Raw genomic sequence first — 25,882 nt, 5'->3', positions numbered from 1 at the left:
ATTTACCTCCACATGTGCATTCTAGTACATACACTACAAATTTGGTGTTGCAATTAATGTTTATCCTGATCTCATATTCTTTATTTGGGCCTTGAAACGTCCTTTTCTTGTCATCCGCCCATCTACAATTGCCACAACATCCACATTTGAAAAAACCTTTGGATCTTGCGCTAAGCCATGTGTCTGGGAAAGCGTTGTGTGTGTAGCTCGGACTCAGGCGTGCGCGTAGGGTTTTACCCCTTCGATAAGTGATCTGTGGTTTCTTGTTAATGATCTTAGTTAAAGAGGGGTCGTTTGTAAGGATGTGCCAGTGTTTCTGTAGGCTTTTAGATAGGGCCCTACTGTGATCATCATAATTGGTGATCAACCTGACTGATGTATCTGCGGGTTTCTTCTCCTTATCTGTGATCGTTTTTATTCTCTCTGTGTTCCTGATTTTGTTCCCTGCTTTCTGGATCACAGATGTGTTGTATCCCCTTTTGATAAATCTTTTTTCCATGTCCCGTAGGCAATATCGAAAATCTGTATCAATACTACAGTTCCGTCTGGCTCTCGTGTATTCGCCTAGTGGGATGGCATTTATTTGGTGCGGTGGATGTGCACTTTTTGCGTGTAAGATCGCATTACATGCAGTGTCTTTCCTATGTAGTCTGGTGTGCAGTTGATTGTTTTTAATGAATATTTCAATGTCCAAAAATTTGATACCCATGCTGCTTGATTCCTGTGTAAATTTCATATGTGAAGTGTTTAAATTCAGGTATATGCAGAATTCCGTGAGTTTTTCAGGGCTACCTGTCCAAATCATTAGACAATCGTCAATGTAGCGCCCCCAGTATAGAATAGAGTCATGGAATCTGCCTCCTCCTGGTCCCCATATCCAGTCCTCTTCCAATTTACACATGAACAGATTTGCGAAACTGGGGGAAAATTTAGATCCCATCGCCACTCCCTTCTTCTGTTTGTACCATTGGGAATTGAATAAAAATACATTGTTATAGAGAATAATGCGCATCATGTCGATCAGCATCTCTGTGTGTTTCCATTTTGAAGCAGCTCTTTTAAACAGAATATTCTCTATGGATTTTATTCCCAGTTCTAGTTCAATGCTGGTGTACAGAGACACCACGTCCATCGTCACCAGGATCATGCCCTCCTCCCATCTTAAATCTGACAGAATGTTCAATATATGCTTCGTGTCCCTTATATATGAAGGAAGGTTTTTTACCAGTGGTGACAGAAACACGTCTACATATTCAGCCAATCTCTCAGTGGGACCCCCAATTCCTGCTACTATTGGTCTACCCGGAGGGAAAGTGCAATGTTTGTGTACTTTCGGAAGTGTGTAAATGCAAGGGTAGTTGGGTTTAAACACTTTGAGATAATGCATTTCTTCCAGGGTCAGCAGACTGTCATTATACCACTCAGTAAGTTTGTGATTAATCGTTTGTGAGAGTGGACCTATTGGATTGTGGTGTATTGGTTCATAGCATGATGTATCATTGAGTTGTGAAAGTATTTCTGCATTGTAATCCTGCTTGTTCATTATCACTACGTTGCCTCCTTTGTCCGCTTCTCTAATTACAACATCTTTGTTGTTTGCAAGTTCTTTAAGGGCCACTCGTTCCCCTTTGGACAGGTTGTCCGTGTATCTCGATTTCCCTTTGTCCCTTTTGTCTTCAAATTTGTTAAGGTCAGCCAGAACTAATTTATGAAAAGTGTCTATTGAGTTCCCGCTAGTTAGTATGGGTGTCCACTTGGATTTCGATCGAAGCCCACTGGTCAATGTGTAGTCTGTCTGAATGTCAAGCTCTTGTAATAGTGCATCTATTCTTTGGGGTGTTTCCTCTGTGTCTGCTAAAGACAAGAGTAATTGTGTATTTAGCGCGTCTTGGATACTGTAACTGATATTCGAAGAATCAGTAGGAATATGCATAGAGATTTTATTGGGTACAGGGTTCATGTCAAAAAAACTCTTCAATTTCAAATTTCTCGTGAATTTGTATAGATCAACTTTAGTATTACACACATCACCCTCATTAGTAGGGTTGAAACTAAAACCTTTTTTCAACAAGTTAACCATTTCATCATTCAAAGACATAGAAGACAGGTTCATGATCTCAATATCATCTGTCGACCCTACCTTTATTTCTTGTTCTGACCTGACCTCAGTTTGGTGCGGTAATCCTCTTTTTCTCCCTGCCCTCTGACCTCTGCGGGTTTTGCGTTTATGGAATCGCGGATAGGTGGAAGTCTGTTCCCTCTCCTGATTCTCAGTACCTCTCGTAAAAAAGAGGAAGAGGAAGGTGCCCCTGTGTTCTCCAAATCGCTGTCGCTAGTGACTGGTGCATTTAAAGAAGAGGTACTGGAAGAGATTGAACTCATATCCTGTCTTTGATTAGTTTTTTCTGATTCTTTCCCTGTCTGAAAAAGATAATCATATTTTCTAGCGTAGGTATACACTCGTCCTTCCCTGTAATCTATTTCATCCCGTTTCAGTTTTCTCGCTTTCCTTTCTTTAATCTCATTCTGATGTTTCATTAAAATCTCATTAAGTATTACATAATTTTTCTCGGTGGCTTCTTTGAGGTCTAGGGCTAATATCTCTTGTTCTAATGTTTCAATATCTTTTTGGAGTTTTATCAATTTCCTGTCTGTATTTTCAATCAGAATTGTCATGAGTGTTTGGGATTTATCATTTAATGTGTCTTCCCATTTCTTTAGTAGGTCCTCCTCCAGGTCATCGTATGTTGGGAAGATTTGTGATCTTAGACCCCTGGGGACCCTATTGAGACGCATATACTGCTTCAATGTAGCTCCGTCCCACCATTTTGAGTTTTCAGTTTTTTTCAATTTTTCTAATCTCATAAATTTGTCCCGCAGGCCCTCTTTGCGTGTGGGTATATTAAGCCCAGCACTCGCTGCTACTGATTGCCCTTTGGCAAGGTTGTCAAAAAGTTCCTCTGCAATTTTATCTCTATCGCTGTTCATGATGAGTCCTCACGCGGATGCTGCTCCAACCTGCGTATCAATTTGATAATTAGCAAAAAAGGGGGGTATTATTTTACACTGCCAGGTTATTGATGAGCGCTCTCTTATGAACGTTCTTATCTCAAGCTGAAAATGAATCAGAAACGGTGCAACAGAAGAGGGAAAAAACAACCCCTAAACCCTCTACAAGTGGGCCTGAGCCCGCTATACAAACGTGAAACAAGACTGTGCACACGTTAATTTCACAGTATTTAGGTGAGTTACCAATATGTATCAAACAAGATTCATGCAATATAATTATCGGATAATGAGGGATCGCAGGACGAACAAGTAGATTCAGTTTCCGTTTTTATGGTAAAATTCAGAACAATCCAGCCAGCCAACACGTGTTTCGTCATGGGGTACACACACCCCCCGACTTCTTCAGGGCTGGTAAGAAAACATATACAAGGTATATATCACAGACAAGTATCTGAATATAATGACATACAATGATCTAGTTACAATTCTAACTAGGATGGTGGGAAAACCGACATAAATGAAAGTAACATGGATTTGAGAAAGGTGTCCAGGTGTTCAGGGTGAGAACCCAAAAACCGTATGGAAATATACTATAATTTGATAATTCTTGACCGAAACAGAGAGATAAGAAAATCAATAAGTACGCAACGTCCTTAGTGCGTGAAAATACTATGAAGACCCCTTCACAGTAGGTGCCGCGTGAACGGATGTGTCATCTATCTTTTCACGGTGTTACGAGTGCGAGTCTAGTGTATTCAAACTTCATGATTGAGACTATATTAAACCGGGTGAGCCAAGTGTATGTGGCGAAACTTATTCATAGCCCCACTCAGGGAGAAAATTGTAATAAGCATGCGAGAGGATATCGAAATACCCCTACCTTATCGTAGTATGGCCAATGAATCTGACCTATAAGCAAGCAAAAAATCCGTATACTATCACGATCCATTTCTTAGTTACTGATTAACCATGAACACACACTGAAAAATCCTTAGATACACTTATTCAACCATAAGCGGTGCAGTGAGAACTTCGAGTCCAGGCTTACCTTACACCTGGTGATAATTCCGACCCAGGGGGTCATATATTTCCAAACACAACCTGTGCGATTAAGCGTTGTCCGCATTTGTTACCATCCAAACAAATCTGTGACTAATGGCAGTGTTCCAATTCCGACATTCAGGCTCTGTAAAGAGTGATATAAATCAGTCACTCGCACGCTCCAAAAGAAAGAGGGGGGCTAACATTAAAAAGGAATCTCAGCTCTGTAGTGATTCTTACCCGTAGACGAGTGCGTCTATCCGTAGGTGCTTGGTGTTCTCCGCGTGTATTTGCGTTTCTGTTAGTGCGCATACCCGGAAGTGTTTATATCGGGAAGCCGAGTCAAACACTAGAACGTGTGTGTGTGGATACGTTTAGTGGTGCGCATGCGTTAGATTGAGTTTGTGTATATCTCTAAGTTTATCAAGAAGCGCGAAATCGAAGGAATAGTAAGAGACAATTCTTAAATGGAAACATGACAGAAAATCAATATCTAAAATAAACGGTAAAAAGAATATTATTGTCTTCACTAAATGGATTACATTGGAGAAGCGGTACAAATTACAGCAAAATATCAATAGGTATTGAAGAAATACTTCGTACAAAAGGGCAAACACATCATGGTGCATCTCGGAGAAGAAAGTGAAACACAATATTTATCGATGTATGAAATTAACTGGCAAAAGGTCTGCATTACACATTACTAGCCGTCTAGTATCGTTCTCGGTGTACCCTTGTTCAAATATCAGAATTCAACGTGACATTTGTTCCTAAGCAAAGGTAGTGTGGTGTTGATGTTAGTACATGATGTTACTTTCCTCATTTACTACGGTTTGTGATTCAATGGTGGTCACTACCGTGTATATACTTTGTCGAGACGATCACATGTTCAGGAGCATGCCCCAGAGTCAATAACCCCTCGGATTTCAAAATAGAACCGAACCTATCAGTCTCCTAGGAAATAGTGCATCTCATTGTCACTATTGAGACCTAGGTCGTACGTTCTCAAGCGCATGATCCAAAAGGCTTCTAGTCTCCTTAAATTGAGCTCCCTGTTACCTCCTCTAGGGTTCTGTTTGCAATGATCTATACCATAGAATTTGAACTTCTTTGTCTGGCCTTGTGTTGGACACTCCCAAATGTGTAATGCCATTGGGTATCTTGAATCTTTCTGTTTTAAGGCTCTTACGTGTTCTGCAATCCTTTCTTTCAGGCATCTTATAGTGCTGCCTACATATTTACCTCCACATGTGCATTCTAGTACATACACTACAAATTTGGTGTTGCAATTAATGTTTATCCTGATCTCATATTCTTTATTTGGGCCTTGAAACGTCCTTTTCTTGTCATCCGCCCATCTACAATTGCCACAACATCCACATTTGAAAAAACCTTTGGATCTTGCGCTAAGCCATGTGTCTGGGAAAGCGTTGTGTGTGTAGCTCGGACTCAGGCGTGCGCGTAGGGTTTTACCCCTTCGATAAGTGATCTGTGGTTTCTTGTTAATGATCTTAGTTAAAGAGGGGTCGTTTGTAAGGATGTGCCAGTGTTTCTGTAGGCTTTTAGATAGGGCCCTACTGTGATCATCATAATTGGTGATCAACCTGACTGATGTATCTGCGGGTTTCTTCTCCTTATCTGTGATCGTTTTTATTCTCTCTGTGTTCCTGATTTTGTTCCCTGATTTCTGGATCACAGATGTGTTGTATCCCCTTTTGATAAATCTTTTTTCCATGTCCCGTAGGCAATATCGAAAATCTGTATCAATACTACAGTTCCGTCTGGCTCTCGTGTATTCGCCTAGTGGGATGGCATTTATTTGGTGCGGTGGATGTGCACTTTTTGCGTGTAAGATCGCATTACATGCAGTGTCTTTCCTATGTAGTCTGGTGTGCAGTTGATTGTTTTTAATGAATATTTCAATGTCCAAAAATTTGATACCCATGCTGCTTGATTCCTGTGTAAATTTCATATGTGAAGTGTTTAAATTCAGGTATATGCAGAATTCCGTGAGTTTTTCAGGGCTACCTGTCCAAATCATTAGACAATCGTCAATGTAGCGCCCCCAGTATAGAATAGAGTCATGGAATCTGCCTCCTCCTGGTCCCCATATCCAGTCCTCTTCCAATTTACCCATGAACAGATTTGCGAAACTGGGGGAAAATTTAGATCCCATCGCCACTCCCTTCTTCTGTTTGTACCATTGGGAATTGAATAAAAATACATTGTTATAGAGAATAATGCGCATCATGTCGATCAGCATCTCTGTGTGTTTCCATTGTGAAGCAGCTCTTTTAAACAGAATATTCTCTATGGATTTTATTCCCAGTTCTAGTTCAATGCTGGTGTACAGAGACACCACGTCCATCGTCACCAGGATCATGCCCTCCTCCCATCTTAAATCTGACAGAATGTTCAATATATGCTTCGTGTCCCTTATATATGAAGGAAGGTTTTTTACCAGTGGTGACAGAAACACGTCTACATATTCAGCCAATCTCTCAGTGGGACCCCCAATTCCTGCTACTATTGGTCTACCCGGAGGGAAAGTGCAATGTTTGTGTACTTTCGGAAGTGTGTAAATGCAAGGGTAGTTGGGTTTAAACACTTTGAGATAATGCATTTCTTCCAGGGTCAGCAGACTGTCATTATACCACTCAGTAAGTTTGTGATTAATCGTTTGTGAGAGTGGACCTATTGGATTGTGGTGTATTGGTTCATAGCATGATGTATCATTGAGTTGTGGAATTGGGGGTCCCACTGAGAGATTGGCTGAATATGTAGACGTGTTTCTGTCACCACTGGTAAAAAACCTTCCTTCATATATAAGGGACACGAAGCATATATTGAACATTCTGTCAGATTTAAGATGGGAGGAGGGCATGATCCTGGTGACGATGGACGTGGTGTCTCTGTACACCAGCATTGAACTAGAACTGGGAATAAAATCCATAGAGAATATTCTGTTTAAAAGAGCTGCTTCACAATGGAAACACACAGAGATGCTGATCGACATGATGCGCATTATTCTCTATAACAATGTATTTTTATTCAATTCCCAATGGTACAAACAGAAGAAGGGAGTGGCGATGGGATCTAAATTTTCCCCCAGTTTCGCAAATCTGTTCATGGGTAAATTGGAAGAGGACTGGATATGGGGACCAGGAGGAGGCAGATTCCATGACTCTATTCTATACTGGGGGCGCTACATTGACGATTGTCTAATGATTTGGACAGGTAGCCCTGAAAAACTCACGGAATTCTGCATATACCTGAATTTAAACACTTCACATATGAAATTTACACAGGAATCAAGCAGCATGGGTATCAAATTTTTGGACATTGAAATATTCATTAAAAACAATCAACTGCACACCAGACTACATAGGAAAGACACTGCATGTAATGCGATCTTACACGCAAAAAGTGCACATCCACCGCACCAAATAAATGCCATCCCACTAGGCGAATACACGAGAGCCAGACGGAACTGTAGTATTGATACAGATTTTCGATATTGCCTACGGGACATGGAAAAAAGATTTATCAAAAGGGGATACAACACATCTGTGATCCAGAAAGCAGGGAACAAAATCAGGAACACAGAGAGAATAAAAACGATCACAGATAAGGAGAAGAAACCCGCAGATACATCAGTCAGGTTGATCACCAATTATGATGATCACAGTAGGGCCCTATCTAAAAGCCTACAGAAACACTGGCACATCCTTACAAACGACCCCTCTTTAACTAAGATCATTAACAAGAAACCACAGATCACTTATCGAAGGGGTAAAACCCTACGCGCACGCCTGAGTCCGAGCTACACACACAACGCTTTCCCAGACACATGGCTTAGCGCAAGATCCAAAGGTTTTTTCAAATGTGGATGTTGTGGCAATTGTAGATGGGCGGATGACAAGAAAAGGACGTTTCAAGGCCCAAATAAAGAATATGAGATCAGGATAAACATTAATTGCAACACCAAATTTGTAGTGTATGTACTAGAATGCACATGTGGAGGTAAATATGTAGGCAGCACTATAAGATGCCTGAAAGAAAGGATTGCAGAACACGTAAGAGCCTTAAAACAGAAAGATTCAAGATACCCCATGGCATTACACATTTGGGAGTGTCCAACACAAGGCCAGACAAAGAAGTTCAAATTCTATGGTATAGATCATTGCAAACAGAACCCTAGAGGAGGTAACAGGGAGCTCAATTTAAGGAGACTAGAAGCCTTTTGGATCATGCGCTTGAGAACGTACGACCTAGGTCTCAATAGTGACAATGAGATGCACTATTTCCTAGGAGACTGATAGGTTCGGTTCTATTTTGAAATCCGAGGGGTTATTGACTCTGGGGCATGCTCCTGAACATGTGATCGTCTCGACAAAGTATATACACGGTAGTGACCACCATTGAATCACAAACCGTAGTAAATGAGGAAAGTAACATCATGTACTAACATCAACACCACACTACCTTTGCTTAGGAACAAATGTCACGTTGAATTCTGATATTTGAACAAGGGTACACCGAGAACGATACTAGACGGCTAGTAATGTGTAATGCAGACCTTTTGCCAGTTAATTTCATACATCGATAAATATTGTGTTTCACTTTCTTCTCCGAGATGCACCATGATGTGTTTGCCCTTTTGTACGAAGTATTTCTTCAATACCTATTGATATTTTGCTGTAATTTGTACCGCTTCTCCAATGTAATCCATTTAGTGAAGACAATAATATTCTTTTTACCGTTTATTTTAGATATTGATTTTCTGTCATGTTTCCATTTAAGAATTGTCTCTTACTATTCCTTCGATTTCGCGCTTCTTGATAAACTTAGAGATATACACAAACTCAATCTAACGCATGCGCACCACTAAACGTATCCACACACACACGTTCTAGTGTTTGACTCGGCTTCCCGATATAAACACTTCCGGGTATGCGCACTAACAGAAACGCAAATACACGCGGAGAACACCAAGCACCTACGGATAGACGCACTCGTCTACGGGTAAGAATCACTACAAAGCTGAGATTCCTCTTTAATGTTAGCCCCCCTCTTTCTTTTGGAGCGTGCGAGTGACTGATTTATATCACTCTTTACAGAGCCTGAATGTCGGAATTGGAACACTGCCATTAGTCACAGATTTGTTTGGATGGTAACAAATGCGGACAACGCTTAATCGCACAGGTTGTGTTTGGAAATATATGACCCCCTGGGTCGGAATTATCACCAGGTGTAAGGTAAGCCTGGACTCGAAGTTCTCACTGCACCGCTTATGGTTGAATAAGTGTATCTAAGGATTTTTCAGTGTGTGTTCATGGTTAATCAGTAACTAAGAAATGGATCGTGATAGTATACGGATTTTTTGCTTGCTTATAGGTCAGATTCATTGGCCATACTACGATAAGGTAGGGGTATTTCGATATCCTCTCGCATGCTTATTACAATTTTCTCCCTGAGTGGGGCTATGAATAAGTTTCGCCACATACACTTGGCTCACCCGGTTTAATATAGTCTCAATCATGAAGTTTGAATACACTAGACTCGCACTCGTAACACCGTGAAAAGATAGATGACACATCCGTTCACGCGGCACCTACTGTGAAGGGGTCTTCATAGTATTTTCACGCACTAAGGACGTTGCGTACTTATTGATTTTCTTATCTCTCTGTTTCGGTCAAGAATGATCAAATTATAGTATATTTCCATACGGTTTTTGGGTTCTCACCCTGAACACCTGGACACCTTTCTCAAATCCATGTTACTTTCATTTATGTCGGTTTTCCCACCATCCTAGTTAGAATTGTAACTAGATCATTGTATGTCATTATATTCAGATACTTGTCTGTGATATATACCTTGTATATGTTTTCTTACCAGCCCTGAAGAAGTCGGGGGGTGTGTGTACCCCATGACGAAACACGTGTTGGCTGGCTGGATTGTTCTGAATTTTACCATAAAAACGGAAACTGAATCTACTTGTTCGTCCTGCGATCCCTCATTATCCGATAATTATATTGCATGAATCTTGTTTGATACATATTGGTAACTCACCTAAATACTGTGAAATTAACGTGTGCACAGTCTTGTTTCACGTTTGTATAGCGGGCTCAGGCCCACTTGTAGAGGGTTTAGGGGTTGTTTTTTCCCTCTTCTGTTGCACCGTTTCTGATTCATTTTCAGCTTGAGATAAGAACGTTCATAAGAGAGCGCTCATCAATAACCTGGCAGTGTAAAATAATACCCCCCTTTTTTGCTAATTATCAAATTGATACGCAGGTTGGAGCAGCATCCGCGTGAGGACTCATCATGAACAGCGATAGAGATAAAATTGCAGAGGAACTTTTTGACAACCTTGCCAAAGGGCAATCAGTAGCAGCGAGTGCTGGGCTTAATATACCCACACGCAAAGAGGGCCTGCGGGACAAATTTATGAGATTAGAAAAATTGAAAAAAACTGAAAACTCAAAATGGTGGGACGGAGCTACATTGAAGCAGTATATGCGTCTCAAAAGGGTCCCCAGGGGTCTAAGATCACAAATCTTCCCAACATACGATGACCTGGAGGAGGACCTACTAAAGAAATGGGAAGACACATTAAATGATAAATCCCAAACACTCATGACAATTCTGATTGAAAATACAGACAGGAAATTGATAAAACTCCAAAAAGATATTGAAACATTAGAACAAGAGATATTAGCCCTAGACCTCAAAGAAGCCACCGAGAAAAATTATGTAATACTTAATGAGATTTTAATGAAACATCAGAATGAGATTAAAGAAAGGAAAGCGAGAAAACTGAAACGGGATGAAATAGATTACAGGGAAGGACGAGTGTATACCTACGCTAGAAAATATGATTATCTTTTTCAGACAGGGAAAGAATCAGAAAAAACTAATCAAAGACAGGATATGAGTTCAATCTCTTCCAGTACCTCTTCTTTAAATGCACCAGTCACTAGCGACAGCGATTTGGAGAACACAGGGGCACCTTCCTCTTCCTCTTTTTTACGAGAGGTACTGAGAATCAGGAGAGGGAACAGACTTCCACCTATCCGCGATTCCATAAACGCAAAACCCGCAGAGGTCAGAGGGCAGGGAGAAAAAGAGGATTACCGCACCAAACTGAGGTCAGGTCAGAACAAGAAATAAAGGCAGGGTCGACAGATGATATTGAGATCATGAACCTGTCTTCTATGTCTTTGAATGATGAAATGGTTAACTTGTTGAAAAAAGGTTTGAGTTTCAACCCTACTAATGAGGGTGATGTGTGTAATACTAAAGTTGATCTATACAAATTCACGAGAAATTTGAAATTGAAGAGTTTTTTTGACATGAACCCTGTACCCAATAAAATCTCTATGCATATTCCTACTGATTCTTCGAATATCAGTTACAGTATCCAAGACGCGCTAAATACACAATTACTCTTGTCTTTAGCAGACACAGAGGAAACACCCCAAAGAATAGATGCACTATTACAAGAGCTTGACATTCAGACAGACTACACATTGACCAGTGGGCTTCGATCGAAATCCAAGTGGACACCCATACTAACTAGCGGGAACTCAATAGACACTTTTCATAAATTAGTTCTGGCTGACCTTAACAAATTTGAAGACAAAAGGGACAAAGGGAAATCGAGATACACGGACAACCTGTCCAAAGGGGAACGAGTGGCCCTTAAAGAACTTGCAAACAACAAAGATGTTGTAATTAGAGAAGCGGACAAAGGAGGCAACGTAGTGATAATGAACAAGCAGGATTACAATGCAGAAATACTTTCACAACTCAATGATACATCATGCTATGAACCAATACACCACAATCCAATAGGTCCACTCTCACAAACGATTAATCACAAACTTACTGAGTGGTATAATGACAGTCTGCTGACCCTGGAAGAAATGCATTATCTCAAAGTGTTTAAACCCAACTACCCTTGCATTTACACACTTCCGAAAGTACACAAACATTGCACTTTCCCTCCGGGTAGACCAATAGTAGCAGGAATTGGGGGTCCCACTGAGAGATTGGCTGAATATGTAGACGTGTTTCTGTCACCACTGGTAAAAAACCTTCCTTCATATATAAGGGACACGAAGCATATATTGAACATTCTGTCAGATTTAAGATGGGAGGAGGGCATGATCCTGGTGACGATGGACGTGGTGTCTCTGTACACCAGCATTGAACTAGAACTGGGAATAAAATCCATAGAGAATATTCTGTTTAAAAGAGCTGCTTCACAATGGAAACACACAGAGATGCTGATCGACATGATGCGCATTATTCTCTATAACAATGTATTTTTATTCAATTCCCAATGGTACAAACAGAAGAAGGGAGTGGCGATGGGATCTAAATTTTCCCCCAGTTTCGCAAATCTGTTCATGGGTAAATTGGAAGAGGACTGGATATGGGGACCAGGAGGAGGCAGATTCCATGACTCTATTCTATACTGGGGGCGCTACATTGACGATTGTCTAATGATTTGGACAGGTAGCCCTGAAAAACTCACGGAATTCTGCATATACCTGAATTTAAACACTTCACATATGAAATTTACACAGGAATCAAGCAGCATGGGTATCAAATTTTTGGACATTGAAATATTCATTAAAAACAATCAACTGCACACCAGACTACATAGGAAAGACACTGCATGTAATGCGATCTTACACGCAAAAAGTGCACATCCACCGCACCAAATAAATGCCATCCCACTAGGCGAATACACGAGAGCCAGACGGAACTGTAGTATTGATACAGATTTTCGATATTGCCTACGGGACATGGAAAAAAGATTTATCAAAAGGGGATACAACACATCTGTGATCCAGAAAGCAGGGAACAAAATCAGGAACACAGAGAGAATAAAAACGATCACAGATAAGGAGAAGAAACCCGCAGATACATCAGTCAGGTTGATCACCAATTATGATGATCACAGTAGGGCCCTATCTAAAAGCCTACAGAAACACTGGCACATCCTTACAAACGACCCCTCTTTAACTAAGATCATTAACAAGAAACCACAGATCACTTATCGAAGGGGTAAAACCCTACGCGCACGCCTGAGTCCGAGCTACACACACAACGCTTTCCCAGACACATGGCTTAGCGCAAGATCCAAAGGTTTTTTCAAATGTGGATGTTGTGGCAATTGTAGATGGGCGGATGACAAGAAAAGGACGTTTCAAGGCCCAAATAAAGAATATGAGATCAGGATAAACATTAATTGCAACACCAAATTTGTAGTGTATGTACTAGAATGCACATGTGGAGGTAAATATGTAGGCAGCACTATAAGATGCCTGAAAGAAAGGATTGCAGAACACGTAAGAGCCTTAAAACAGAAAGATTCAAGATACCCCATGGCATTACACATTTGGGAGTGTCCAACACAAGGCCAGACAAAGAAGTTCAAATTCTATGGTATAGATCATTGCAAACAGAACCCTAGAGGAGGTAACAGGGAGCTCAATTTAAGGAGACTAGAAGCCTTTTGGATCATGCGCTTGAGAACGTACGACCTAGGTCTCAATAGTGACAATGAGATGCACTATTTCCTAGGAGACTGATAGGTTCGGTTCTATTTTGAAATCCGAGGGGTTATTGACTCTGGGGCATGCTCCTGAACATGTGATCGTCTCGACAAAGTATATACACGGTAGTGACCACCATTGAATCACAAACCGTAGTAAATGAGGAAAGTAACATCATGTACTAACATCAACACCACACTACCTTTGTTTAGGAACAAATGTCACGTTGAATTCTGATATTTGAACAAGGGTACACCGAGAACGATACTAGACGGCTAGTAATGTGTAATGCAGACCTTTTGCCAGTTAATTTCATACATCGATAAATATTGTGTTTCACTTTCTTCTCCGAGATGCACCATGATGTGTTTGCCCTTTTGTACGAAGTATTTCTTCAATACCTATTGATATTTTGCTGTAATTTGTACCGCTTCTCCAATGTAATCCATTTAGTGAAGACAATAATATTCTTTTTACCGTTTATTTTAGATATTGATTTTCTGTCATGTTTCCATTTAAGAATTGTCTCTTACTATTCCTTCGATTTCGCGCTTCTTGATAAACTTAGAGATATACACAAACTCAATCTAACGCATGCGCACCACTAAACGTATCCACACACACACGTTCTAGTGTTTGACTCGGCTTCCCGATATAAACACTTCCGGGTATGCGCACTAACAGAAACGCAAATACACGCGGAGAACACCAAGCACCTACGGATAGACTCACTCGTCTACGGGTAAGAATCACTACAGAGCTGAGATTCCTCTTTAATGTTAGCCCCCCTCTTTCTTTTGGAGCGTGCGAGTGACTGATTTATATCGCTCTTTACAGAGCCTGAATGTCAGAATTGGAACACTGCCATTAGTCACAGATTTGTTTGGATGGTAACAAATGCGGACAACGCTTAATCGCACAGGTTGTGTTTGGAAATATATGACCCCCTGGGTCGGAATTATCACCAGGTGTAAGGTAAGCCTGGACTCGAAGTTCTCACTGCACCGCTTATGGTTGAATAAGTGTATCTAAGGATTTTTCAGTGTGTGTTCATGGTTAATCAGTAACTAAGAAATGGATCGTGATAGTATACGGATTTTTTGCTTGCTTATAGGTCAGATTCATACTACGATAAGGTAGGGGTATTTCGATATCCTCTCGCATGCTTATTACAATTTTCTCCCTGAGTGGGGCTATGAATAAGTTTCGCCACATACACTTGGCTCACCCGGTTTAATATAGTCTCAATCATGAAGTTTGAATACACTAGACTCGCACTCGTAACACCGTGAAAAGATAGATGACACATCCGTTCACGCGGCACCTACTGTGAAGGGGTCTTCATAGTATTTTCACGCACTAAGGACGTTGCGTACTTATTGATTTTCTTATCTCTCTGTTTCGGTCAAGAATTATCAAATTATAGTATATTTCCATACGGTTTTTGGGTTCTCACCCTGAACACCTGGACACCTTTCTCAAATCCATGTTACTTTCATTTATGTCGGTTTTCCCACCATCCTAGTTAGAATTGTAACTAGATCATTGTATGTCATTATATTCAGATACTTGTCTGTGATATATACCTTGTATATGTTTTCTTACCAGCCCTGAAGAAGTCGGGGGGTGTGTGTACCCCATGACGAAACACGTGTTGGCTGGCTGGATTGTTCTGAATTTTACCATAAAAACGGAAACTGAATCTACTTGTTCGTCCTGCGATCCCTCATTATCTGATAATTATATTGCATGAATCTTGTTTGATACATATTGGTAACTCACCTAAATACTGTGAAATTAACGTGTGCACAGTCTTGTTTCACACTAGGAAGATTTAATGGCATTGTAAGTTTCATGTGTACCGTGTTTGACACTTTTCTTTTCAGATGTGTAAGATCAAGATTGTCATTTTGTTGTGGATCGGTTGGAATTTTCATGTCTAACGTTTTTTCTTTCCCAGATTTCCAGGCCAGGAGTGTCATTTTGATGCAGATTTGTTGTATTTTGTATGCGAGGGTGAGGTCATGATTGGCGGGGACTCTTCGGGTCTCCTGCATCATCCTTTTCTAGCAAAACAATGGGTAAAACATCAGCGTCACAGGAACTTTAAAAGGAGGTTAGCAGCAAGTTGTAAGGAAGTTGTGCAGGTGCAGTGGGCGTGACCTAGCACAGGCCCTTTGATGGAAGCAGTTAGGTGCAGGGGGCGCACAAGATAGGTATCCTATGATAGCCGGATCACCTGCACAAGATCTCCTGGAGCGGGAGATGGAAGGTGGGGACCTCCCATGAGGAGGCTCCCACCCTTCGAACTGAGGTGTGGAAAAGGAAGGGTCACGGAGCAAGTCATGATCTCACTCAGAAACTGTTTTTTAGGTCTCGCTGGCGTTGCAGCGCGAAGCGCTGCCGCCAACTACATTGTTGTTGCCGTGTTTACTCCCAAGGGAGACAGACCTGGGCACAAGCCGATTCTGGTCTGGGCACGAGCCGATTCTGCTCTGTGAACACGCTTCACAGTGGAACAGCTTGTGCGCGTTAATTCCAGTTGAGTGCTCGTCTCCGGAAGACGTGCTGCGCATTATTTATAGTTGAGTGCTCCAGCAGCCTGGGGCGCCTGTCGACATGCTGTGCTAATGATTACTGTGGGGTCTCATGCTGTGATAATTCTCACTTTCTGTGTTGTGATCGGGAGCAGGCGTATTACTGGCGCCACCGCCACGCCTTCATTAGTCATAAAAGCTGCATGGCAAGCGATAATTAGGGCGGCATGTTTTAGGACATTTTTAGCAATTACTTTGTTTAATTAGTGCTATTAGTGATATCTTTCGTGCATCCAATGCTCTATTTAAACGTGCAGCACTGAACATTTTCAAAGAAGGCGAATCAGCGACATTCATTGGAGACACAACCTATTTGAAGACGCTTGTTTTACTGGGGTAAGTTCTGTGAACTGTTTAGTTTGTTTACTTTATTATAGTATAAATGGCAGGGTTGGCTAAATTATGCGAGAAAAGGAAAAATATGCAGGAGATGATGGTATGAGTGTGGCAAATGTATAATTATGCGTACACCATATAAAAGCAAGTTGCAAAATGTCCGGTGTTGGGCGGATGGGTTCACTGTGCTGTTGCGTCGCCTGTAGGTGTGGTTATGAGTGCATGTGACTAGCTGGCGACATGTCCTTGTACTGTTACTTGCCTTTGCACTTGTCAGATGCTAGCTGTCTCTGCGCCTGTCAGGTGCTAGCTGTCTCTGCGCCTGTCAGGTGCTAGCTGTCTCTGCGCCTGTCAGATGCTAGCTGTCTCTGCACTTTGAGATGCTCTCTGCTTCTGCATTTGGGAAGGTTTGCTGGAAATTGAGATGTTGGCTGTGCCTACAGTTGTGAGATCCAGGCTTTGCAGCACTTGTGAGGTGCTTTCTAGGTCTGCACCTGCGAGATTGCTGGTTGTCCTTGCACCCGTGAATCTCGGCTTTCAATTGACTTGTGAGAAGAGGGCTGTGTCTGCACCTGTGACATGCTGTGTCTACACCCGTGACTTGCATTCTCTGCACCTGTAACATGCTAGCTGTGCGTGTGACATGTTGACTGTCCCTGTGAGAAGCTGGCGGCTGTGCTGGTGGTATGCTGGTTGTGCATGTGACATGTTGACTGGTTGCCCTTGCACGGTTGATGTACTGCTGATATTAAGACTACACCTACAGTCCTGGCCTGGCTGAGGATTTCTGGGGTGCAGGAGTGGAGTGCGCTGTATGTGTGGTTGGGATACGGTACCGGGCAGGGGTGTGCATGGACTGGTGTGGAATCATGCGTCACCTGACCTATTTCATTTCCAGGGGTCAAAGCCATAAAAGAGGTGGGTTCGAGCTGCGCTGGTGCTGGGGTAGGCCCCTGAGTTCCCACAGACCCACCAAAGATATCATGGACTCTATATATATGTGCAGGAGCATGGAAGCACCTAGGACTGAAGCATCTTCTAGGCACATCCAGTCCCTGCGTCGGTGTGCGCACTGACCTGCCAACATGCGCAGATTTGTGCAAAAACGCCGTGTAATGCTTTAAAGGGTTTCAAACGCATGTTTTCTCTTATTTAAAATATATCACATACTGAGACTATGTTACGGCCATGCAGCTACAGTAACAAATACTTTGATGTGTTAAGATTGACAGGCGAGCAATACGCACAGCCTCAAATTATTTTTTTACACACTCGGCGACCAAATGTCACCCAAAAATGAAATGTGCACTCTGTTGTACCATAACTAAACACGTTAGTAACCTATTCAAAATAAGGAGCAATGACTACGTAAGAAATGCCCAGTTTGAAACAAATTTTCGGTGCTTAATTTGTGCCGGTGCTCAGCACCGGCACTTAATTCAGAGGGCCGGGAGTATAAATTCCTTTGTTTGCGGTCAGAATTTCGGATAACTGTTTAAAATAAAATAAACATACCTGCGAATATAACTGCCTGAGAGAATTCCTGATATGTCTCCACAGACTGGCTCACCGCTTTCACTGACTGGCCCACCACCGCGTTACTGTTCCGGCATTATGAGTGTTTATTTGTATTCTGTGAGTGATGCCATCATGTCTTCGTGTCTCGGCTCTCGTCAATTACTGAATAAACAGAGCAGGGTTTGCGCATCCAATCATCCATGCCCTTGCTTGATGCAGTCTGTCTTCGCCCTCCTATTGGAAGATTTCAGATGAGGGCTGGATCATTGCTAAACGTAGGCAAGGTAGGCTGTGAAACCACAGGCAAATGTAACGTAAAGGCATGTGAGGAAAAAGTAAAAGCGCAAACTTTTATTTCGCTTCGCTGCCTACAACTGCCAGCGACATGTGGTGTTCATGGTTCACAGCACCCCAACTCCTCCTATTAGCATTCTGCTTAGGGCTGTGCCTGCTGGCCTCACACCTTGTACGGCGCCCTATTTATCTAGGCCTAAACAATCTGTAACACATGGAAGAACTGGTTACTCTCTTCGCATATTCTGCGGGCACCATCAATTAAGCGTTAAGCCGCTGCCGCACACTTCAATTGCTGAGCTGGGCAAGGGGAACGAACATTGGGCATCAGGATACCAGGCCTGGACTGATTAATGACCTCACCAGCGCCTGGATGACCTGCTGTGACCCGCCATCCTCGAGGTTTGCATGGAGCGGGAGCAGAGGAGACCATGGTTGGCAATACGTTTCCAGTGTGCCTCACAAATGTGAATATCCCACAGTCCACAGATTCCAGCACTGTTTGAGCAGCAGCAAAGTGTGTGAAAACAGGGCCCGATTCACATACAGACATTACAAGCCATGCAGAGAGCCAATGCCAGGAGGTTAGTAGATTATTTTCCAGTGGTAATCTAACAGCTCAGAGTAGCTCACATCGTCAGATGATTTAGGGGTTGGTCACTTGGTTGGCAGTGATATAGAGCTCTTAAGAGTCCCATATTCATGTGTGCGTGACGCATTTAGTTCAGAATGTACATGTGCATTCCGGTATTTGTATGCCAGTTGATTTCTATCAAGAAAACAGGATTACAAGTTTGTAAATGTGGCACAGTGTAACACACACTCTAAGAGGCTGCTGTTTGCTGTACATGTTGGCATTTGTACTGGGTATGGGTATGTGTAGATATACCAGGATGAGCTCTGTGGAAGTGCCGTAAAGAGTGCCAGTGTATATTCACATAACTAATAGGGACATTTAAATTCTACAGTGAAGTGACAGATTGGGTTATGGGTTAGTACAACCCCAATTGACAAATGTAGTTCCCCTATAGATGTGTCCTGTGCTTGTGTAGTCCTACTAACGTTCTGCATGTATGCACCACAGAAACAGGTGTCTTATCTCCTCCTCACCAGTCAAAGATGTGTCAATCACAAGTAACACTGAAGTCAGAACCAGGTAAATCACTCCGTTAGGCTAATTATTGTTGAGTTTCCGGTACAGTTTAAGTTTTGTGAAACGAAGGTGCAGGGTTTCAAGGCCTCAGTGTACAATGTTTACTCTCCGTGTGATTTCACATGCTCTGCTGATGGAGCCTTTCAGATTGTGCAAACAGCTTTGCCAGTTTTGTCTGTGTTAGTTTTAAAGACCTTCATTAGTTTTGATGTTCATGGCTTGTTTCTCCATGCCAACTGGGTCTCTGGCATTAATGCAAGCACTCTGTAATGAAGTCGATAAGGTACTAGACCACAGTTCACAGTACAGGTATTTGGTTTCTGCTCAGGCATTGTCGTTTTTGGGAGATATTATACCTTTCCCTTGTTCACAGAACTTATGTTTTAATGTATGTTGCTGTTGTCCTATAATTGGACTGCTATAATCCACGTTGTGATTCTAAAGCAGTAGTATTCTTTTGATTTTAGCTGTTTTTGATTTGCCCATATGGGGGATGGACATGACAAATAATGCAATTTGATGGTGCCAGGAATGTACCTGGGTGGACAATTGGAAGAAATGGCAGAAGAAAAACTTTAGAGCACCGGGACTTCTTGTTTTTGTAATACGAATCAGACTACACATTCTTTTGGATATTTGGAGTGGATGGAACCACTCTAGCCCTCAGCTGGTTCTACCTTTATATTGCCTCTCAAAAAGAATAAATGTTTATCACCATAAAGCTTTAAATTACTCCTTCTATCAATGCTTGCTCCCAAGTAGGCTCTAGATTTGCTGATTAATCAATTACAATTTACATTACTTTCAGGTAGTAGGTACGAGTACCCTAAAGAGGAAGCTTTTTAGGTGTCGCCTAGCGAACGCAGCGCATGCGCTGCTTTCGTCTTGACGAGACTTTTGTTGTCGGTTTTACTAGCGAAGGGAGACAAACCAAGTGCACGCATGGACAGGCGATGTGCACGCGCATGGCATCCCCTCTCTGTTTTACAGGCTCTCAGTGCGCGCTTCATTTTTTCAGTTTGGAGACCAGAAATAGAAACAAAGACGGAATTGGGAGAAAGAGGGCACTGACAATTACGTTTCAGAGCGGCGACGTGTTCCTGTGCGAGGGATATGAGTGTGTTCAAGCGGTGAGTAATTTCACCGAATTCCAGTTGTGCAAACATTAAAAACAGAGCTGGATTTGTTGTTAAATAAAGTGCGCATTACCCTCATTCGCTTTTCTGTGCTCAGATCTCAGAAGAGCCCTTTCTCTTCTTTGTTTGCTGATTAACCAGACAGATCCCCCCACCCCCATACACTCCCTTCTATTCCAGAACTTTTAAGCTTCCCAGATCCACTCCTTCTGTACACGTCTTAAGCTTTACGTTTTTGAGTCTTGTAGTTTCCATTTTATAATGAGATCATAGTGGCATTGTTAGGTCTCACATTACTGAATATTAGAGCTGTTGGTGTTGCATTATTATTTGCAACGCTAAAAGCTCTAACTCTAACTGATGCGAGACCGTTGCATTGCAAATGCTTGTTCTGTTTTGTTTGCACAGGAACAAAGTAGTTATGGTTTTGTTACTCCAGTGTATTAGAGGGTATCTTAAGGATAGGCTTCCCTTATGACAAACGTGTGAATAGGAAATGTGGTTACTGTGAAGAATTGTGTTGTTTGAATAAATGTTTTGAGTGTGCAATAAAATACAACCTTAAATCTTTCGATCTCAACTCCAAAAGGTGGTCTCAGGCTAAGTCATTGGTGGGTGCCGGGCAGGTATGGGCATAGTAGTGGGTCTCTTTAATCCTGGGGTCCTCAGTACCTCCCTGGCCATATTTGCTAAAACCATCAATTTCCCAACAGTTCCCAGTTAACTAAACTCTGCAGGTCCCAAACTGCTTAGCAATATCATGCGTCCTGGGCGTACTGAACTGCAGGTGACAAATAAACTGCCTGCAAGGACCAATTTGTTATCAACACTAAATGCAGGGATGCACCAATATGGCAACTTCTTTAAAGCTTTAAAGTCCTTGCAAGCACCGCAACTTTTTTTTTATTGATCCAGTGAGGTGAAACCCAGAGACTTCTATGGCTTGGTCTGTATAGGATTAATAAACAATATAAAGAATTAAAAAAGACCTGTACCAATAGCGATGTACCTACAAGTTCTACACCAGTGTATGAGGAACACGTGTGGTTTTGCTGCAAACAGGAGGTGTTTTATCCAGAAATGGACGCTGCTATTGACTGATACACAGGTGGAAACGGAGAGTTGAGATTCCACACGTCTGCAATGTTTTTTGGGGTCACATGAAGGATGAGTATGACAGCTTCCGGTTTCTTGAACAGGCAGTTGACAGACAATGATGGCAAAAAGGTTTTGAGCAGTTGTGACCAAGGGAGTAGCCAGAAAATTTAAATATCCCCACTTTGAGACACAATCTCTGATATCACCATGCAAGGGAACCCACCCCTCTTCCCTAGAAGAACTCCCTTGTCTCTTCCACCTATCCATTCATCCTTTCACCCATCCATCCACTGATATCCACTATTTCACCTTTATATTCTGTTAACCATTGATGTTTTGTCTATCATTCAATATTTCTTCATTTCATCCACACATCTACTGTGCCATCCATCCACTCTGCCATCCATTCACCTATCATCCACTCTGCCATCCAACCGTCCTTCATCCATCCACTCTGCCATTCATCCATCCATCCACTCTGCTATCCATTCACACATCCTTTTACCCACTCAACAATCCATCCCTACCTTAACTCTGCCATCCTTTCACCTGTCCATCAACATATACATTCCTTGTCTCTGCCATGCTTTCACCCGTCCCCCCACCTGTCTATGCATCCCTTTACTCTGCCACCCATCCATCAATCCATCCATCCACCCATCCACCTATTTATTCTTTCATCCTTTGACCTTGGTCTCTACCTATCCATCTATCCCATTACTCTGCCATCTTTTAACCTGTTTATCTATCCATCCATCCACCCTGCCATGCTTTCACCTGTTCATCCACCTATCCATTCACTAATCCATCCATCCTACATCCATCCATCCATCTCTTATTTTGCCATCCTTTCTCATGTCCATCCACCTATCTAGTCACTCATCCTTTCACCCACTCATCCATGTACCCACTCATTCATCCCCTTGCGCATCCATCCTTCTCTCCTTCCAGCCTTTCTTCTATTCAATATTCATTCCTACTTTCCTTCTCCTATTTACACATCTTATGTTTCTCCCTGCTATAGTGTTATTTATGAATTTTTGTCTGCCGAGCTGCGGACAGAAAAGGCCCATAATGAAATCCACCCCTGCTGTAGATGCTTAAGCAAGGGGTTCACGATGTCCCTGGTTGCGACCCTCCAACATAAACACTGTCCTACGGAGAGAATAAGAGGCATTTTGACTAACATGCCTCTAGAATGGTCGGGCAGAGTCAGTCACTTCTCTTGGCAAAGACTGACTAGCTGTTAACCTTACCAGGCATGCTATTGGCCGCACGAGGCCTTTAGGACTGCCTGTTACTGTTTAGGGCGGCTTTGCAGCATCCATTCACCTGCCTCCTTATTGGTATTACCGCGTATCGGGTTGGATGCTGCCACTGTGTCTACCTGTGGGCTCTCCGTCAGGATGTTCACCTTTGACCTTAATGGACATCAGCGTATGGCCTATCAGAGTGCCAGCCGATAGCCCCGCCTGCTGGGTTTTCATCGTTCTTCTGGGAGCCCTTGCAGTGGCTATGCAAGTGCTGACTTGTAGTCTATCAAAGTCCTGTCCTCTGGTCTCTCAGAGGGCCTGATTCACATGGGTAAACTTCTACCTTTGTGTGCGTTTACTCTTTTTCAGTATTCACAAAACTAGTATTTAATTTTAATAGTACGTTTACTAGGGCGGAGGCTTTGCAGTCGGGGCGGAGAACCCCGCACATAAAAACATAGGACAGGGCAATCTTTTTATGTGCGGAGTTCTTCGCCCCGACTGCGGAGTCTCTGCACTCCTAAACTTATATTAGATTACAGTTTTCTGAATATTGAAACGAAGTAAATTTATGTCTAAGTTTTGCCTTTGTGAATTAGGCTACGCCTGCTTTTGGCCTATTGCCGTGGTGCCATTGTGTCTTCATGTCACCTCTGTGGGTTTATCTCAGGGAAGTTACTTTCTGTGGCTTCTCAGGGAATACGTTTGTGTGTTATAAGTGGGTATGGCCTTTCCTGGATGTCTTTCTTTGGCTTGGCTTGTTCATGTTTCTATGCCTACACGATTTCACTTTATATGCCCGAGGACTCCCCGTGTGTCTACTTAATATATCTCGGATTTTTCTTTGTGGCCTATTGAGTTCCTGTCTCTGTCCTGTCGCGGTGTCTCTCCGGGTGCTTTTCCTTGATCTTCCATGATAAAATTTTCAGGGTGACAATCTGGAACTGGTCAGGATTTGTCTGCCTGTGATCAGTGTGCTTTCCTGTGGTTTTGGTTTATAGAGATGCTTGCCCATGGTCTGTCACTATGAGTGTCCACCTGTAACCCTTCAGGATGGATGTACATTTCTCACTATGTCTGCTCTTAGGGACTCGATTACAAGTTTGACGGTGCGGCGGCGGGACCGCCACACCATCAAACCTGTGTGAGAACCGCCCACCGTATAATTACTTTTTAAATTATTGGCAGGCGAAATAGGGCCCGTAATGGGAACGTCAAAGGAAGTTCCAGCACAGCATGGACTGTGAAGTCCATGCTCTGCTGGAGCTGGGGGTGAGTGCACACAGGGGGGCACATCTTGTGCTCCCCTGTGTGCATCCACATGGAGTGAGGCACAAAGGGGCTCTGTAGGACCTCTTTTTTTTCCTCACAGCCACTGTTTTCATGGAGGAAAGACCTCCATGAAATTTAGTGGCGGTGAGGAAAGTCGTCATATGCTTGGTGAGACCGCGGTGGTCCCGCCAAGCATATTGATGCCTCTTACATCTGCGCCAACTCCAGGGAAATACGGTTTCTTGGTGGAGTCGGTGGTCCCACTGCAGCACGACTGCCAAGGTCGCAATGTGGGAAGACCGCCACTGCCACCCCACCATGAGTCTGGCGGTCTGAGGACTGCCAGACTCGTAATTAGGCACTTAGTCTCTTAGTGTGACTCTGGCCTGTTAAACTGCTTGCCTGCCTGCAGTGTATCAGTGTTCCATAGTCTATCTTCTGATGGAAGCTACTTATGAGGTGTCAGAAGGCCCAGGTGAAATTTTTGTTACATCAGTTTAATATCATATAATTTCTGGCATTTTGCTTTGTACTTCGGTACTTGCAGTCTAGCTGCGACACCAATCACGCCCACCACTCCTCGTAAGGGGCGCCCAGCCGGGACCAGGGGCCAGGACCCATGACCCATTGCCAAAAGGTAAGCTTTCCTACACCTTTGCCAAGTTATTTGCATATTTTCTAAAACACATGCTACTGGACAGTGGACCAATTCACCTGAACAAGGCACCAACCATGAAAGTAATACCAGTACTTCATATACCATTAGGTCAGTCTGTGTGCATACTCCAAAGCGCCCTCTGTCCAAGGGCACCACCCTAAACAACAGGGAAGCAATCACGATAAAACAAAATCAAAGTTGCACCACTTATCCTATTTTTTATGTACAATTCAACATAGTCCATTAGTATTGAAAAGATAAAGTTCCTTCTTTATTGAATCTTTTTTTTTTGTATTACAAGCCACAGCCAACGCGTTTCGTTCTTAGACAGAACTTCTTCAGGGCAATTGTAGACACTCGCTAGAATGTGTCCAGTGACAGTTGTACGTCAAAAGATTTTTTCTCTGAGATGGTACTCACATATCTTCTCTCACTTCCGGTGTTTATGTTCCATTTGTCGTTAAGTATCGAAATGATATTGCTGAACTTATTTCATCACAGCATTAAGGCAATGGTCTTGTATCCATACAGGAATTATATCTGATAGTCCCACGGTAAAAACCAAACATTTATTGATGTTTGGAAATGTAGTATATCCGCAGCCGCGAACAATAATCCCGACTTGGCGCCCGGCGTTCCTGATTCCCGCCCATAGTTATTTGCATATAGACAGAGCCCATATTCTCCCTGCGCCCATTCAATGGCGCCTACAAATACTGTTAACAAATGCCCCCATTGCCCGTTCGAATTAATCCCTTTTCCGATTATCACCAACTCAAACCCGGTACTGACATCGACTTTTAATATGGCTTTCCTGAACTGTCGTTCCCTACCTAAACACACTACAGAACTGCACTTACTGCTGGATGAGCAAGATCTTGATGCCTTGCTGCTCACCGAAACTTAGCTCACTGACTCTTCGGACCCAGCGGTAGTGCAAGCTCTGCC

At 42.6% G+C, this 25,882-nt stretch overlaps 1 pseudogene; it reads right to left on the bottom strand.

The window, feature by feature from the left end:
- The window catches only part of LOC146871179 (E3 SUMO-protein ligase KIAA1586-like), a 41,050-nt pseudogene extending 38,937 nt beyond the window's left edge, over positions 1-2,113 (bottom strand).
- Between the last annotated feature and the right edge of the window lie 23,769 nt (positions 2,114-25,882).

Source organism: Triturus cristatus, chromosome 1_1 (genome assembly GCF_964204655.1).
Source record: "Triturus cristatus chromosome 1_1, aTriCri1.1, whole genome shotgun sequence".
NCBI classification, from domain to species: Eukaryota; Metazoa; Chordata; class Amphibia; order Caudata; family Salamandridae; genus Triturus; species Triturus cristatus.
This window is presented reverse-complemented; position numbering and strand designations above follow the sequence as displayed.